Source organism: Triturus cristatus, chromosome 4_1 (genome assembly GCF_964204655.1).
Source record: "Triturus cristatus chromosome 4_1, aTriCri1.1, whole genome shotgun sequence".
In the NCBI taxonomy this organism is placed as follows: domain Eukaryota; kingdom Metazoa; phylum Chordata; class Amphibia; order Caudata; family Salamandridae; genus Triturus; species Triturus cristatus.
This window is the reverse complement of record NC_140585.1, coordinates 256,483,570-256,501,692: the sequence shown is the minus strand read 5'-3', so window position 1 is coordinate 256,501,692 and position 18,123 is coordinate 256,483,570.

Below are 18,123 nucleotides of genomic sequence, written 5' to 3'. Positions count from 1 at the left end.
TGTACGATGTAGGTCAAATGTGCTGAAAAGGGATCGACACCTTTACGCAAACACCAGCCTGCCCAAAGAGACCATGCTGATTTGTAAGCCTTAGTTGTTCCTGGGACCCAAGCCCTGCTGATGAAGAGAGAAGCCTCTTGTGAAATGACATTGTCAGATTGGAACGACCCGAAATGTTCCATGCGGACAGGGTCAAGGAATTGTCTAGTATAAGAGGGTGAGGATGACCCAAGTGGTTCAAGAGAAGGTTGTTGGAAAGGGGAAGAAGGACCGGGAAATCCATTGCCATCTCCAGCAGGGATGGGAACCAGACCTGAGATTGCCAGAAGGGAACTACCAGAACCAGAGAGGCTTGTTGGTGGGAAGTCTGAGCTAGAGCTCTGCTGATTATAAGAAAGGAAGGAAAGGCATAATTGAGATGAGTAGACCAGTCCTGGAGGAAGGCGTCTGTAGCAAGAGCAAAAGGATCCAGACGCCAACTGAAGATATGTGGAAGTTGGGAATTGAGGCGAGAGGCAAAGAGATCAATATGCAAAGGAGCCCCACTTTTGAAAGCGAAATTGAAAGACCGAGGGGAGAATTCTGCAGTCACTGGAGTCCCGTAGGAAGCGAGAGTGTCAATCGGCGATGGAATTGAGATTGCCGGAAGGTGTTCTGCTTCGACAGAGATCTTGCTGAGGAGACAGACCTCCTAAAGGCATTTTGCTAATTCCGCTAGGGGTTTGGACTTGGTGCCACCTAGATGGTTGATGTAGCGCACCGCAGAAACATTTTCCAATGCGAAGGATAGAACAACATACCTTTTTTCGGCGAGGCTTCTAATCGCAAAGGAGCCTGTAAGCCTCTCTAAACAATTTATGTGTGATCTAGACTCCTCTAGAGACCAAGTACCTCCAGTCAATATCGTGCCACACCGGGCTCCCCAACCTGTCAAGCTTGCATCAGATTCTAATACAAGATCTGGGACTCAGGCGAAGATGGTTCTGCCGTTCCAGGCATCTAAATGGTCTATCCACCATTGGAGTTCTGAACGAGACTCCTGATCAAACGAGATGAGGTCGGAATAAGCCAGGCCTCGACGCAGATGTCAAATTTTTAAGCGCTGGAGAGCTCGATAATGGAGCGGACCAGGTAAGATTGCCTGGATGGAAGCGGACAACAGGCCCACGGCTCTTGCGAGAGATCTGAGAGAAATGAAGTCGCTTCGAAGCAGTTGAGAAATTTCTGACTTTATAGTAGAAACCTTTGATTGAGGAAGATGAAGGGAACCGGTGGAGGAGTCCACCAGAAAACCTAGAAAGTCTATTTGCTGTGAAGTAATAAGCATAGACTTTTTGGGATTTAGGCGGAAACCCAGCTCGGAAAGAAGAGATTGAGGAATGTGTAAATGAGATAACAGAGTTGACCTGTCCGGATTCATCAATAGGATGTCATCGAGATAAATAATTAACCTGATCCCAAGGGACCTCAGGTAAGACACTACAGGTTTCATGATCTTCGTGAAACACCAAGGGGCTGAAGACAACCCGAAGGGGAGACAACAAAAGTGGTAAGACACTCCCAACTATGTGAGAATGGTGAATCGGAAGAGTGAGATAGGCGTCCTGGAGATCTATTCTGTCCATCCAATCGTTTAAGCAAAAAGATTCTCAGAGATGGATGATGGTCTCCATTTTGAAGTGGCGATAGACCAAAAACTGGTTAAACCATTTGAGGTTTATGACCAGACACATCTTTTTGTTTTTCTTTTGAACTAAAAAGATAGAGCTGAGGAAACCGGAAGGATCCAGAGGAGCCACCTGAATAGCTCGTTTTTGAAGGAGGGACTGAACCTCTAAAGAGATGAGGTTTGCCCTTTCTTTTGCGAAGACGAGAGGAGGAGGGAAAACTGTCTGGAAAGGAGGAGCGTAAAACTCTATAAGATGGCCTTGGATAGAGATGAGAACCCATGGGTCTGCAGTCAGAGATTACCATTTTGATAGGAACAGTTTTAGACGACCACCGACAGGGGGAGGAGCTGGATGACTTACCTTGCTGGAAATTGTTTCTGAAGTTTTTCTGGCCACGGCCACTGAAACCCCGGCCCCTTTGTGGATAGAATTGGGGTTTGAACTCCTGATAATTTTTGCCAGAATTGAAGGAGCCTCTGGAGCCTTGATTGTGGGAGGAGCGGCCGGCAAAGCGACTCCTGCCTCTGCCTGCCTGTCCAAAAACATGTGGAGAAAACACCTTTTTGATAGACTGTTGGGCTGTGTCGATGGACGTAAAAGTTGAAACAAATTTGCTAAGGTCCTTGACTAGAGAATGTCCAAACAGGAGACCATCGGCCTTGATTCCGGGATCCAAGGTGGCCAAGTTAGACAATTTGGGGTCCAATTTGATCAAGAGGCCCTTCCATCGCTCATGAGTAATGGCAGAGTTGGCATTGCAAAGGAGACAGAAAGCCCATTGTACCCATAGGGAAATATCCTGGGGATCCAGATCTGTGCCGTCCAAATGGGCGGACTCAGCCAGGTTAAAAATAAGGGCCAAATGACCAACCAAATCCAACAATTTATCCTGGCAGGTGGACCAAGGCTTATCCACACCCTTGCGTGGATCTTTACCGAACTTGGAAAAGAAGGTCAGCAGAAGCTGGTCAATAGTGGGAGTACTAGAAATGTTGGAAGAAAGAGAAGGTTTGGGACACTCAGATTTAAGTTTGGACCTAGTTGATTTGTCCAAAGGCAAGCGTAGTCTAGCAGAAATATATTCACCAACATGTGAAATAGGAAACCATTCAGTAGAATTAGGATGGTGGATTGTTGAAGGGTCAAACATGGGCTTACCTTCCGCATCCATAATGGGCTCAAAGGAGAAAGGGTCATTTTTGGCTTTTTTAGATGGAGGACCAGGATCATTGGCATCAAGATCATCTAAAATATCATCAGCGTCACCAAAATCGTCATCAGTGTCCATAATTTAAGAAACTGCCAACTTCTCCGGTACCTCGTGTGTTTTAATTTTACTTTACGTTTGGTAAAAGACACAGAAATCCCCTCCTTAGTAGGAGGCCTGGGAGGCACCAAGTCCTCTACCTTGTTAGAGGAAACCTCATCCAATCTACGTGACGCAATAACATTATCACATTTTTTACTGGAAGGTACCATTTTTCTTTTTCTGCTATCCCCCGCAGATTGGGCCAGAGCTTTGGACATTAGTGACAGTAAAGAATTTTCAATATCCTTGGAAAAACGCTTCATAGATGCTTCAACAGCATGTTCCACAGAATTGTTAATAAAAACATTTAAATCAGTCTTGAATGCCTTCCCTTCCTCATTCTATTAAAATCCGAATTATGAGAGCTCTCCAGCTCCATAGTAATGCAAGAGCAAAACTAGTCAGCAAAGGGTTAAAGTGTGCCAAAAGAAAGCCCTGCCCAGTGGGCGTGTAAAATAAACAGAAAAAACCTGACCGGGAGTAGAACAGCCACTCCCAGGGGAGGAAACAGAGCCGGAGGACGTGAAGATAAGCGCCGCCGAGAGACGCGGTAACGCGGCATAGGAGACAGTTCCCTGAAGCGAAATGTGCTGGAAATGGCCCGAGGAAATGGCCCGAGGGGCTGAGAACAGTAAAAGCGGGAGGGGGAAGAAACGCTCACAGAGCCTTGCGAGCGAAATCAACAGGGCGCAGAGCGCTAACTATACGCGCACCAAAATACAATAACATTACAATTTAAATACACATGGCATGAGAGAAAATATGGAGATAACGAAAAAGGTACTTATCTTGACTGCGAGCAGCAAGAAAAGAGGGCTGTTCGCAGTCTGACCTATCGTTATATCCAAGGCTGCATGCTTATTGGTTGATTCTGTTGATTCTTTTATCTCCCATTGGTCAATACTGTTGTTTGGCCTCCTGGGAACTGTAGTTTTATCTGTTTATCTTGGCTGCTATTCTTATAAAGCAAGATTAGAACAGCATAATATGAGCCTCTGGTCTTGCCATAAAATTGCAACTCCTAAATAGCGATTCCTTAAAAATCGCTATTAAGGAATCGCAATTCCTTATCTTGATGCATGTACCGCTTAGTTCGTTATTATTATTTTCTAATGGAGATTGACCACAATGGCGGCAAACCGAGACACGAACCTGTGACACAGATTCTTCCAAATGCAGATTGTCTCAACATTTGATTCGTTTCAACAATTCGTTTAAGAAATATCTGGATTTATGAGAAGTTATCAAGTGGAGAATGTGATTATAGTTGAATGAAGAAATTCAGGAATAAATAAAACCAGCTAACAAATGAAATTGAGTTTAACTGGACTTCTATTAGTATTGAAAACGGATCACCTTTCCCTATTGGGAACCCGCAGTGCATCTAGGGGACGCTATTTCTAGATGGGAGCACTACTCACACTAATGGAGTTTTAAGCACAGAAGTAGGTTTAGCTCTTTATCTACACGATGAGGCAAATTCAGAATTATAAGAAATGTGACAAGAAATGGCCCAGGAAATGGCCTGCGTCGAAAATGCAGCAATTATACATGCACATATGCGTTTGCATTTCACTGTTACCGACCCTGGACCCATGACTTTTCCAGAATCAGACTTAGCAACTTTGCTAAAATGTATATTAGATGTTAGCAGCATTTGCAGCAAAGATGAAAATTAGAAACTCATTAAATTTGCTTTAGCTTTCCTTTATCACAGTTCATTTTTCTCAAAGCAATGTGGATTTAGGTCATAGATTTTGTCATTCTTGTACCCTTTTGCATCGGGTGGTGACTTTGTTCAAATTTAGCACAACAGTTTCTCAAAGTGATTCTTAAGTACTTGAATTGTTGAACAAAAAAGGCGTTATAGGCTTTTTACCAATCGTTCAAAGCCAAGTAAGCCCACTCTGGTAAAGCGTATTTACGACTTGGTGCCCTTTCTCTTTTAGACCTTCTCACTGATAGTCCTTCATCATCACTGTCACTTTGTTCTGACTGACTAGAGACTTCTGTAATGGTGTGTGGTACTTGGTGTTCAGTTAGTATGCATCTTATTCTGTCTGATCTTTTGGGCCAACAGTCTCCATTTACCACTCACGTTTCAGCTGCACTGCTCCCTCCGTTATGTCACTATCTCACCTAGTCAGCTCTTCTTCATGTGCCCCTTCTGTACCTACAAGAGCTGACTCTCTCGGACCCTCCTCAGGATTTGTTCTAAAATTCCCAATGGCTGAAGCCCCCTCTACAGTTTGGTTAACCTGAGTCGGCTGTCTCGCTGTAACCACTGGCACATTCAAAACAGACACTGTATCTTCAAGGGGACATAGACCCGCTGAGTGTGGGCAGCATGTAATCAATTTGGAAGACCACCACATTTGACAGCAGTTGTGGTTACCAGTATCACTTAAAATGGCTCACATGAATGAGGTTCCAGGCACGACTTGCGTATATGCTTCTTCATCAGGACCCAGTAACCGGAATTGAGTTCATGGCACTGCTCCTGTTGTGGCAAAGTTGCAGATTCCCAAACCTGCTGAGACACAGAGCATACCTCGTCAGCCAGTCCTTTACAGTAATCGAGAACCAAATTATTTGTTAAGATTTCTAATTGATTCAAAGAGACTGCATGCTGTCTCATGGCTCTCCCCATGATAATTTCATGAGGGGAGAGCCCGTTCTTCTATCAGGAGTACTTCTCAGACTCATCAACACAAGAGGCAAAGCATCAGGCCATTTCAGAGATGTCGAAACACACACTTTTGTCACCCTGGATTTTAATTTTCCAGTCACTTGCTCCACTATGCCTGAGGCTTCTGGACAGTTAGCACCATGTAGCTTTTGATCCATTTGTAATGCTGCACATAACATCTTTAGGACCTCATTATTAAAATGCGTCCCTTGGTCAGACTCCAAAGAAGTTGGAAATTCAAAATGCGGTATGAGTTCTTGCAACAGTAATTTTTCCAGAATCAAACTGTTGTTTAGCCGGGTGGGGTAGGCTTCTACCAAACGAGAAAAGACACAAACAATTACAATGATGTATTTAAGGCCATTGCAAGGAGGCATCTCAAAACATTCGAGTTGCGAATGGTACGCCAGATCTTCCTACATGACTCATTATAACTGGTATTCTTTTGCCTACATTTTGTTGTAGACAGACTATGCATCAATGACACAAGGCTTTTGCTACTGCTCTAAATCTGGGGTTAAACCATGTTTGTTGAAAGAGCCACATCATAGCATTCCTTCTGATATGTGCAGGACCATGGCAGTGATGTGCCAATGGAGACAGCAAGCTATCCAGCAGTACTGGTCTCCCATCTGTGTATACCCATACCTCATTTTCTTGTCTCTGTGTGCAACCTGCTCTCACCCATCCCTGTCTCTCTGTATCTGATACTTCATCTTGCAATGCCTTTACTTCCTTCCAAGTTTCTACAGTTAACAAAAACAGTCTACAGTTAGTGCCACGGATTCTCTCAAAGGGGTTCTCCATTGAAGGTGTAATAATTTAAAGCACAGTCGCGCGCAGTCTCATCCGCATAGCGGTTGCTGTGACATAATCATTGCCCTGTCAATTGGCACTGCACTTCACCACAACAATATGGATAGGCAGTTGTAATGACAGCAGAAGGTTCCTCACACTTTCCCCATTTCGAATAGGGGATCCTAATGATTTCATGAAGTTACGCTGTGACCACGACTGCCCGAAGTCATGTACGATGCCACAAACGTACTGACTATTGGTCAAGATGGTAACTCTCATTTTGTCAGATAAATTGCATGCTTGTGACAAGGCAACCACCTCAGCAACTTGTGCAGCGTATACACCCTGCAACCAAGAAGCTTCAATCATTTCTGCATCTGTGCATACAGCATACATGGCTTTCAGGTTCCCTTCTGCATCATGCAAGCAAGATCCATCCACAAATAGTACACAATCAGGTTCAGGCAATGGAGTATCTAGGATGTCCAACCTGGGTTTCGTGCACAATTCAGTCACAACCAAGCAATCATGATCTGCTTCATAGACAACAATCTTATTTCCAGGCAAGTGCATCAACGTCACAGAATTCAAACTCGTACATCTCATCAGAGTCTCATTCTCTGATCACTTGTTTATACTATGTAAGATGGCTAGATCTTGCATTCTAGTACGAGTAAGCAATATCTCAACAGACTGGGGCGCATGTACTTTCAACAGATGTCCCAATACAATGCTCTCACTCTGTTCCAAATTCATAGATGTGGCAGCAACAGCTTTAAGGCATCCAGGCTAAGCAGTGTATACAGGATCTGGAGAAGCTGAAAAATATGTCACAGGTCTACGTGCAGTACCATGCATTTGAGCTAGCACTGAGAATGAGCAGCCACCACGCTCACTGCAAAACAGTAAAGCTTATATTGTAGTAGGTCATTCCCAAACCTTGAGCTCCACAAAGCCTCTCGCACAGTACAGTAAATGAGTGCATGCATTCTTCAGTCCAGGGCACAGGATCAGTCATGCTCTTCTGCGTAAGCCTTTGAAGAGGCTGTGCTGTCAAAGCGAAATTGAGTATCCATTGTCAACAGTGCCAACCATTCCCAAAAACATGCGGACTTCTTTCTGTGTGCTGGAAGGTTTCACCTGCAGAACTGAAGTGATCCTGTCTTGTGATACCTTCCGGGCTCCTTTTTCAAAGTGATGTCCCAGATATAGGACATCCCTTTTGCAAAACTGCAATTCTGATTGTGACACTTTATGCTCATTCTCTTCCAAATGGTTCAACAATACGATATTATTGCATATGCAAGCCTCCTGTTTACTTGTCGCTGCCAACAGGTCTTCAATGTACTGGACAATGACAGAGTGATTAGGCATCATCAATGACTCTAAATTTTTTTCAAGACCTGGTTAAAAAATGAGGGGATTTCCGTATACCCTTGAGAGACACGGCACCATTACAAGACACGATTGCTGAACGGGAATGCAAATAATAAGTGATTCTCCTCATGCAATGGGATAGAAAAGAAGGCTTGGTACACATCAATGATAGAAAACCATTTAGCTTCACATGAAACCTGAAAGACAATCTCAACTGAATTTGGCACAATTGGGCAACATGGTATTACAATCTGGTTAATTCGGCGCAGCTCTTGGACTACCCGATTCTTCCCATTGGGCTTTTGTATACCCATGATAGGATAATTGCATGGACTGCCAATGATTTCCTTTAAGATTCCCTGCTCGATCAATGACTCGATTAATAGAGTAATTGCTGCAATAGTTTCTGGGCTTATATTGTACTGAGCTGTGCAAGGAAATTCAGCATTTGGCTTCACAGTGATTCGTACTGGAGCCACTCCCTTGATCAAACCAATGTCTTTTCCTGTGAAATCCCTCACTTCTGAAGACATGGTATCTCTCAATTTGATAGGTAAGTCATCATTGGTTAACATAGGATATAATCCTTCCACTTGAGATTTTTGTTTTCCAATTTAAAAATAATGTCCTCATCATTAGTATGGAACTTTAGTAAGGATCATCGGTGTACAATAGATTGAACAGTTACGCTTGCACAGCAAGTCTCATCCCAGCAAATTCACAGGACTTTAGTCACATACCACATATTTATGCAAGTCCTCAAAGGACCCAATTTGAACAGGTATAGTTTGAGTTACCAGGTTGGATATTAATCGATTTCAGACTCTCACAACTTTGATTCTTTTTCCCAAGAGGTGTAGGTTGGGAACTACTGCTGTTCTCACAGTGGAATGAGTACCCCCAGTGTCAACAAGGAATGAGATCGGAGACCAATTTACCTAGCCATCTACATAGGGACCACTCCTGTGTCAGGCACCGTCATTGTGACATATCTGAATCTGTGTCATCAATCTGAATCAGATATTGCTGAGCTACATTCTGATTTGGATCAACCTGAGCATCTGTGTGAAATCCTTTGTTCCAATTATATTTCTGAACCTGACCATTCATTTGAGGCATCAGAGCTTGAGGCATGTTTGGATTCTGATTTATCTGCCTTCGGGTTTGCTGACTCACCACCATGTTTCCTCCTTGTGACTGTGCATTTCCAACCTGTTGAACCTTTCCATTCATCTGATTTAGAGGATTAAATTTACACTCACGTTCCAATGCCCAAATTTGCCGCAAATATGACACAGATTAGTTTTTATCATCATTTCAATAGAAACATCTCTACTTCTACCTTGCAGTTGCTTGCATACCTTGTTGTTGTTCTCCCCTTACTCCTCGCATTCCAGAATTTGACTGACCATTTCCCTGTACCACATTTGTCAAATCACCACTGTAGCCTTGATTTGCAGCTTTCATTTCAGCTATCACCAGCTTCTCTTTCAGTTTCTTAAGCTTAGACTCAAGTCCGTCTCTACAATATTTGGCCTATTGGAGAATTTCATCTGTAGGCTTGCTTTGCCAGCAAACCAAATGCTGCTGTACCATGTTGCTGATTTAAGGTCTCAATCCAACACAAACCTGTAGACAAAATGTCCAATATCCTTCTCTGATAATTTTCTCCATCCCACTATATTGTTTAAATGCTTGGTACAACCTTTCATAGTAGGCATGCACTGTTTCTTTCAACTCCCGTGTTGTCCTGCCATTCTTCACCCAATCAATTTCTTTAGGAGAGATTTTTCCCTTTAAATAGCTAATGGCTTGATTGTATTTTTTCATGACCTCAGATGATGGTGCACCAGTACGTGGATCTCTAGCTGGTTCAGTTTTAGGCCAATCTATAGCAATTTTAAATTTCTCCTACACATCACTTGGAACGACAATGTCAAGCATATTATCCAAATCCTTCAACAGAACCTTTGAAACGTCCACAAATCTCTCAACTTGCTTGCACCATTCAACTGGATTCACTCTAAATCTTGGAAAATCATTTGTAAGGACAGTATATCTGGTCTTATCCATGGAACATGTACATACCCTCCTCCAGGTACCTCTCTCATAGGAAGCATTTTTACTCCCTCGCCTCCATCATCTTCAAAAACTGAGAACCTTGGCATCTGGATTTTTGTTACTGCCTGTAGGACTTATCTGTCTTTCTGTGGTATTTCCAAGCAAATCTTAACTTTGTCCTTCTGCACCTGTAATAGGATTGGCCAGCAAAAGAGGGCATCAGAATCTGGTGATCCTAATTGAAAGATTCTTCCTGCAATGTTCTGGGTTCCCTGTTGTGGGGTTTCCAGGTCAATTCTGAATACTGATAAAATGGCAGCTTGCCCAGCTCTCTCACTGGAAGTAGCCTGTTGTGCTGAACGCGCATTAGAACCTGCATGCGTCCCAGTAGGAACATTTGCTGAAGTCGTAATTAATGGTTCTTGATTTTTCTGTCTTGACCTCAGGTCTGTTGAAGTAGGTGTAAAGTTACTCATTCCAGTAGGGACGGCTAAATTATGTGTATTTTGGCCCCTATTCCCAGATTGATATAATGGAACTACAGAACCGATTGTCACAGGGACAGTCAAAGCATCCGGTGCATATATCACAGTCTGATTATTTGTTTCAGGTCTTCCTGCAATATCATTTGTGGGTAGGAAAGGATTATGTGGATTCTGACTTTTCGGCATGACAGGCGTATTTGGAATTTGCCCACCATAAGAATTTTTCTACATTCTGTGGTTGATCTTCATTATGGGGTGGCGGACGATTCAATATTAATTCATTTAAAAATTAGTCACCAATCTCATTCTCACCATCGTCAGTCTGTGTCAGTGTCTGAGAATTATAAATGTAAAGGATTATCACTGCAAGCCCAAATCTCCTGAAGAAACGCAGGTGAGCTAAAATCATACACGCCAAGAGTTCAATTAAAGCTATACAGAATAATAGCATTTGGAATTTGGTGGTCTTAGATCTCTCTAATATGATCTCTTCTAGTCATTAGTAAACCCAAATTGAGGTTGCACATTCACTTTTGTAAGGATAAATCATGACTGCGGAGTCAAATTAGCAAAATTTTGAAAGATAAGCACATCAATAGATTGCATTAGGTAATAAGACAGATTAATAAAGGTTAAAAAAGCACCAAAAGCTCGAGAGTTCAAAAGGGACATGAATTTGCCAGCTCAAGTGGTCCCAGAAGGAAGAGACCACTAAGTGCATATAGCAAATGCATCAGTTTGGGAAAGAAGCCAGAGGAGTACGCATCAGGCAAATTAAATTGGCGGGTAAGTTCTACAAATCTCAGGTAGCAGTTCATAGTCAGCATGCATGCAGAACAGAGGTCGGCCGTCACCATCACCATCACCATCAAGCTGCATATATGCAAATTGCAAACTTAATGCCCCCAATCCGCTAAATCAGACAGCATTATATTCTTAATGTTTCCGGGGATGACACAAACTGGAATCACCTCATTTGACAGACCATTCAGTTCATTGGTCAGTTCTTATGGAGTGTGTCTCAAGCGACATAAATAAGACACAAAATGTAGAGAAATAGGTGGGACAATTACACAGTCCTTAACCCATCCAGTATTTGAAACATTAGAACAATGCTCTTTCAGCTAGAGCATAGGAGTGGGTTCAAGACGACAGTTCCCCAAGCAGATGTCCTGAAATGGCAAGAAATATGTAGCAAATCTTTGTACACTACATAGGATCCCAGGAACAAAACCACTGTTTCACATAATTTGTTCTACTGAGGAATTGTCTCACAAACAGTGAGCTTACAAGGCAGAAAACTTCATGTATGCATTCAAGCCCATATTAATTTAGGCTAAGATAAAACAGAATATAAAATTATAGTCATGTATTCGTAAGAGAACATGAAGATGTCATGATTTTAGCAAAACATCTGATGCACTTAGGATCATTTAGTATGATTACAAAAAATGTGTGTCAGAATGAGGTACTTGTTAATTTTGTAAGTATCAGCATGTAAATACATTTCAGATTATAAATTTAAGATTTTGTTTCAAACAAATAGAAATGTGTAGCACCTACTTTTCTTTTGTTATTTTTAAGGCACACAGTTTCACACAAAAAAGATTACATTTTAGTACATTTTACTATCATAATCATGATCAATCATAATTTTGATAAATCTCATTAGTTACTCTTTCATATAAATGATGTTGTGAAATGGTTAGAGGTAAACTTAATAACATGAGTGTTTGCCATGTGCACATTTTTCAGATACACATTAATAATATGTAATACTTTGTCAATCTCCAAATCCAAATCTATATTAGTCAATGAATTATATCACCTAGTCTAAATCTTTTCCTGTATAATTTTAAAATGCAGCATCTAAAAATGTATTTTCTGATCATGTTTTAGTGAATGTGCAGTTGGTGCACATTTATTATTTTTCTCTCAGAAAGTGTCATATTCAGTTTCTCTTGTCATTAAATGCAAACGTAATTTTCTCTCCAACAGACTGGTTCAATTAGATATGAATTCCTCCTGTCTCTTATTGTCACATCATACTCAAAGTACAGATACAATAAGCCATGTGTAAACTCTTTCTCTCATAGTTACACAGTTCTGCAGGGGCAGATTCGACGGGCAATGGCTCTATTCTGTTTCTCATAGCTACACCATATAGTAAAGACAAACTCAATGGACCATGAGTCCATTCTGTCCCTCAAAATCACATTGTACTTTAGAGACAGGTTCAATGGGCCAGGAGTCCATCCTGGCTCTCAGTGTTACACCATACATTAGAGGCAGGTGCAATTGTGTTTGAATCCATTCTGTCTCTTAAGGGTAGACCATTGCAATTGGTAAAGACAACTGGGACATAAGTCCTTTCGGTCTTTCAGTTACACTAAACTCTAGGGACAGGGTAAATGGACAATGAGTCCATTCTTTCTCTCATAATTACACCATACTGTAAGGACAGGTTCAATGAGCAAGAAGTTCATGCTCTCTCCCATAGCTACACCATTCTGTACTGTTATACTCTATGGGCCATTAATCCATTCTGTCTCTAGCACTATTACAGCATACTGTTCACAAAGGTTCTATGGGTCGTCATAAGTGCATTCTGTCATAGTTACTCAGTACTGTATTGGCAGTTCCAATGGATGTTGAGTCCATTCTGTCTTTCATAGATACACCATATTTTAGAGGCAGGATCAATTGTCTATGAGTCCATTCTGTTTACACCATATTCTAGATACAGACACAGTGGGAAATAAGTCCATTCTGTCTCTCAGTTACTCTATACTGTAGGGACAGGTTAAATAGCCCATGACTCCATTCTGTCTTTCATTGGTACATCGTACTGTACTGTCAGACTCAGTAGACCATGAATCCATTTTGTTTCTCATAGTTACACCATATTGTAGGGAAAGGTGCAATAGCCTATGCTTTCATTCTGTCTCTCATTGTTACATCAAATGGTACTGTCGTACTCAATGGCCCATTAATCAATTCTGTTTCTCATAGTTAGAGTGTATGGTATTGACAGGTTCAGTGGGCAATGAGTCCATTCTGTCTCTCCAGGTCCCACCATACAGTAGGGGCAGGTTCAATGAACCACAAATCCATTCTGTATCTAACAGTTACAACATACTGTTGGGACAAACTCAGTGGACTTTGTGTATGTTCTCACTCTTAACCTTCAACTATATTTTAGTGACAGGTTGAACAGACCATGAGTCCATTCTGTCTTACATATCTACACCATACTGCAAGGATAGGTTCAATGGCCATGGGTCTATTCTGTCTCTCAAGGTTACACCATACTCTAGGTACAGAGGCAGTGGGCCATTCATCCATTCTGTTTCTCATATTACACCATATTGTACTGTCAGACGTAAAAGGCCATGAGTTCATTCTGTCTCTCATAGTTACACGATACTCTAGGTGCAGGTTGAATGGACACCGAGTAGATTCTCTAGTTCAAAAGCAGGTTTATTGTGATTAAATACAATACAATAAAATAATACATTCACAATATATAACAAGAGTATGGCAAAAATATGAAAATAGTACAAAATCTACAGAAAAAGAGAAAAACAATAAGAGAAACGGAAGTATAACATTAAAATGTTGTGAGAGAAGTAATGCATGGTTTATAATAAGAATATGGGGAATTATGATTTTATAAAATCAATGTGAAAATGATAAGTAATACTGTCAATAAGAAGAAAGTCACGGATGTTGGAGAACGTTTTGTGCATTTGGTTGACATTCAAGGAAAGGCTTTGCACATTTATCTAGAAATGTTTTGATTGGGGAAGACAAAATAGGTCATTTCATGCAAGTGATATAGGATTATATAGGCGGTATCTAATTTGTGGTTATAACATATTGCATACTGCTATAAATTAAAAGACAGTTTGGTGAAGTCTTTCCAGTCTGTTACAATTTGTTGTTCCAACTCTGTAACCACAAATTATGAACAAACGTACTTGTGAATAATAAATGTGTTATATCCCCCTAGTGTGAACAACATGAGCAACAAATATCAGGCGTGTTTGGGTATATTTGGTGTAGGATAAAAGGGGAAAGTTGGAATCTGTTGCAGATTTAGAAGAGAGCTTGTGTGGAATTGGCGCAGGAAGATTTTCTAATTTAGAATCAAATTTTGCTCCACTTTGAAATAGCCCAAGTTATGTCTAAATATCAGGATATTTCTGTATCAGTTTTACTTCAGTCAGCAGGAACTCATTTTACATGGAAGTTAAAATATGATTATTGGTGAGTCTGAAAATAATTATTTGTGCTTGTGAGAATGTCATGAAAGTGTTATCTACAAGCAATTGCTTAACCTAGATAAGACCCTTTTGTCTCCATGCTTTCCAGAAAATGGGTTTATTGTTAAATTGTATGAATTTATTATTCCAAATAGTGGAATCTCAAAGTGTGTGCATTACTGTGGGAGTATATGACATTATAAGTTCTAACATTTGAAACAGATGTTTAAAAATGGGAGCAGAAATACTTTACGGTTTGCGTGAGAATGTCAGGTATGAATGAAAGGAGAAAAAATACTTCTGTAAATCTGACCATATTGGAGTAACCTGGAAATTCTAGAATTCAATAAACAGATTGTTTTAATAAAAAAAGGTGTGATGACAGCAAAAATCTGGGAAATTTTCTCCACCACCAGATTTAGAACATTTCAATTTTGACATGGACATGCAAGGTTTTTTTTTTTTATTCCAAGAAAGCGTATGAAGTTCATTGCCCTAAATGACTTGGAAGGGATATTAAATGGGATATTAGAGATAGTATATAAAATAGTGGGTATTAGCATCATCTTGATGGCATCAGGATGACTCTACCAAGAAAGGTGTAAAGGATGCCAGCGATAAACAAGTGTTGTTAGTTTATTTATACAGGAATTTAGATTTATGGAAATTACACTTTTGATTGATTGAGTGAACCGTAAACTAAGACATTTAATTTTAGTCTTAGCCCATAACAATTTAGTAGCTAGTAAATCCTGATTTAAGGTAAATATAATAAACGTAAACTCTCCCATTTATCATGATTTAATTTATAACCAGATAAAAGTGAGTAAGATGTAACTTTACTTAAAAAAATGTGTCTGATGAGAGAGGTTGAGAAATAAACAGTAGACTATTATCAGCATCACTGCTAATTTAACCTGCCGTTAATTAGGAGAGAAGCCATGAGAATTATGTTTTTGCCTTAGTCTGGGTATAAAAGATTCAAGAGCTAAATTAAAAGGAAAAGGTGATAGAGGAAAACTCTGACAAACACCTCTACCTAAGATAAAATAGAAGAAAGTGAGCCAATTTCGAAAATAGCTGCTTGAGAAGATGTAAATAAGATGAATATTAGGGTAATAATTTTTGGTCTGAATCCAAATCATTTAGGAGTGTAAAATACAGATCAATTAACACTTTCATAAGCTTTTTCATCATCTAATGTGATTGCTGCTAAGGATTGAGATGTATTAGTGGATTTGGACAGAACGTCAAACAATAAATGGGTGTTATCGACATGAATCTCCCTTTAATGAATTTAGATTGTTCCTTGCCGAAGAGTTGAGGGAGAGAGGATTCCAATCGTAAAGCCAAATCTTAATAAAGGAAACTATAATCAATGTTGACAAGGGAAATGGGTCTGTAATTTTTATGGTGTTGTGGATCTTTTTCTTCTTTTGGGATGAAGCATATTATGGAATCTAAAAAGGATCCAAATTATTTGCCTAAGTGTAAAAAGCAATCTAAGAGGGTGTAAAGCTTAGAAAGAAGCAATTAGTAGAAATGTGTAAGCAAATTCAGCCATGAAATCATCTGGACCTGGTACCTCATCTTTTTAAGCGAATTTAATGCAATATGGAGTTCTGTCTTTGTTATGTCTGATTCTAGGATCGTGAGATCTAAGTGGGTATCAAAAGATTTCTGTATAGTTAATAGATAATTTACAATTTTGTGGTCAGTTCAAGAATTCTCCGGTGTGTATATGATGTCATAAAAATGAACAAATGAATTCAAAATATCTAAATCGTTATACAGTGACACCTGATTATTATCTAGAATAGATTCAATGTTTGTTTCTTCCTTTTTAATTTTGAGACAATTTGCTAAGAGTTTACCAGATTTGTTTGGCAGTGGTAATATTTGGTAATAGATTTAAAGAGATACATTGATGCATTTTTAGTGGAAATGTAATTGAATTTAAATCTAGCATTGATTAGTTATTGTAAACAATCTTTTGATTTAGAAGTATAATACATGTGCCCCAATAGTTTTAGTGTTGTAAAAAGTCTTTAATTTTACTAATAAAATCTCTGGCAGAGGCTTTAAAATGGTCTCAAATGGTATGAAAGGCAATATTGTCTGTTAGATTAGGTTGGCATTATTCATGAAAAACAAGGTAAAAGAACTACTGTCTAATAATAATGAAATATTACATTTCCATCTTTTTGGTTTAGTTGGTTTAGGAAGAATATCTAATTGTATAGAAAAAAGGACACATTCAGATATTAAGATTGATCCTATTTCTGCAGAATGTAAATTTTGAGATAGATCATAGGAAATGAAAATGTAATCTATTCCTGACTCTGTGTGATGAGAAGGGGAAAAGCATGTGAACTCTCTTAGTGTAGGACTGCATAATCTCCAAGCATCAACTAACGCTCTTTGCTTAACGGCATGAACATATACTTTTTGTGATTTGTTTGGTATAAAAATGGAACTAGAATTCCATTCTATAAATGGACCAACAGTCTAATTCAAATCTCCTGCAAAAACATAGTTATCTTCTGAGCATTGCATGAGCTTTTGGGTAATATTGGACGAGAAGTGACAATCTGCAGTGGTTGGACCATAACTATTGAAAAGAGAAGCTGGGACTTGATTGACTAGAAATCTGGTGAGCAACCACCTTCCTAGTCATCTATTATTTATTATATCAAATTAATGTTGATAAATGTATGACATAAGGTTACAACACCATTTTTTCGAACAGGGGAAAAGAAAAAAGAGAAAGGAAACAGTAATGAGAGAAAAAGAATATTATGACAGCGTAAAAGGGAAAACAATAGAGTAACCACAAGGAAGCAGAAAAACATACCTATAGATATTTCAAATAGACAGGGGAGTTGAGGCCACATGGAAAGATGACACATCCGGGCTCTAAGGTAAGGGGTGCAAGGGGTACTGTAGAAGGTGGGATGGGGAAAAAGCACACGCACAATTATAAAGACAATAGCTTCAAAAAGAGGCAAATTGTTTAAGATGAGTAACATGTATACACGAGAATGCAACAAAACAATATTAAAACATTACTGCAACATAACCAGTATTAATTATTGAGTGAAAATCCACTGTAAAGAACATATATTATAGCGAACAGTGCCAATGTTTAGTGGATCTTGAAACTTTCATTACTTCTTTTATATTACTCAAGAAACGTTTTTAAGTTTGCTGGGTTGTTTTATTGTTATATGTAACCTCAAAAAGGCATAGGTGAACAAGTCCAAATCGAGCACCAACAGAGTGATGCCATTCTCATGTTTAGTAATTCTTTACATCAGTCAACAGTACTTTTAGCATAATCCTGTGATTTGTAGATGCCATATCCCGATCAAAAGATTTGCATCATCACTTTGGCTGCAGAAAGAACTTTAAGTAAGACTGTATATTTGAAGAAGTAATTATCTACTCCTCTGTTCTCTTTTTTGGGAAG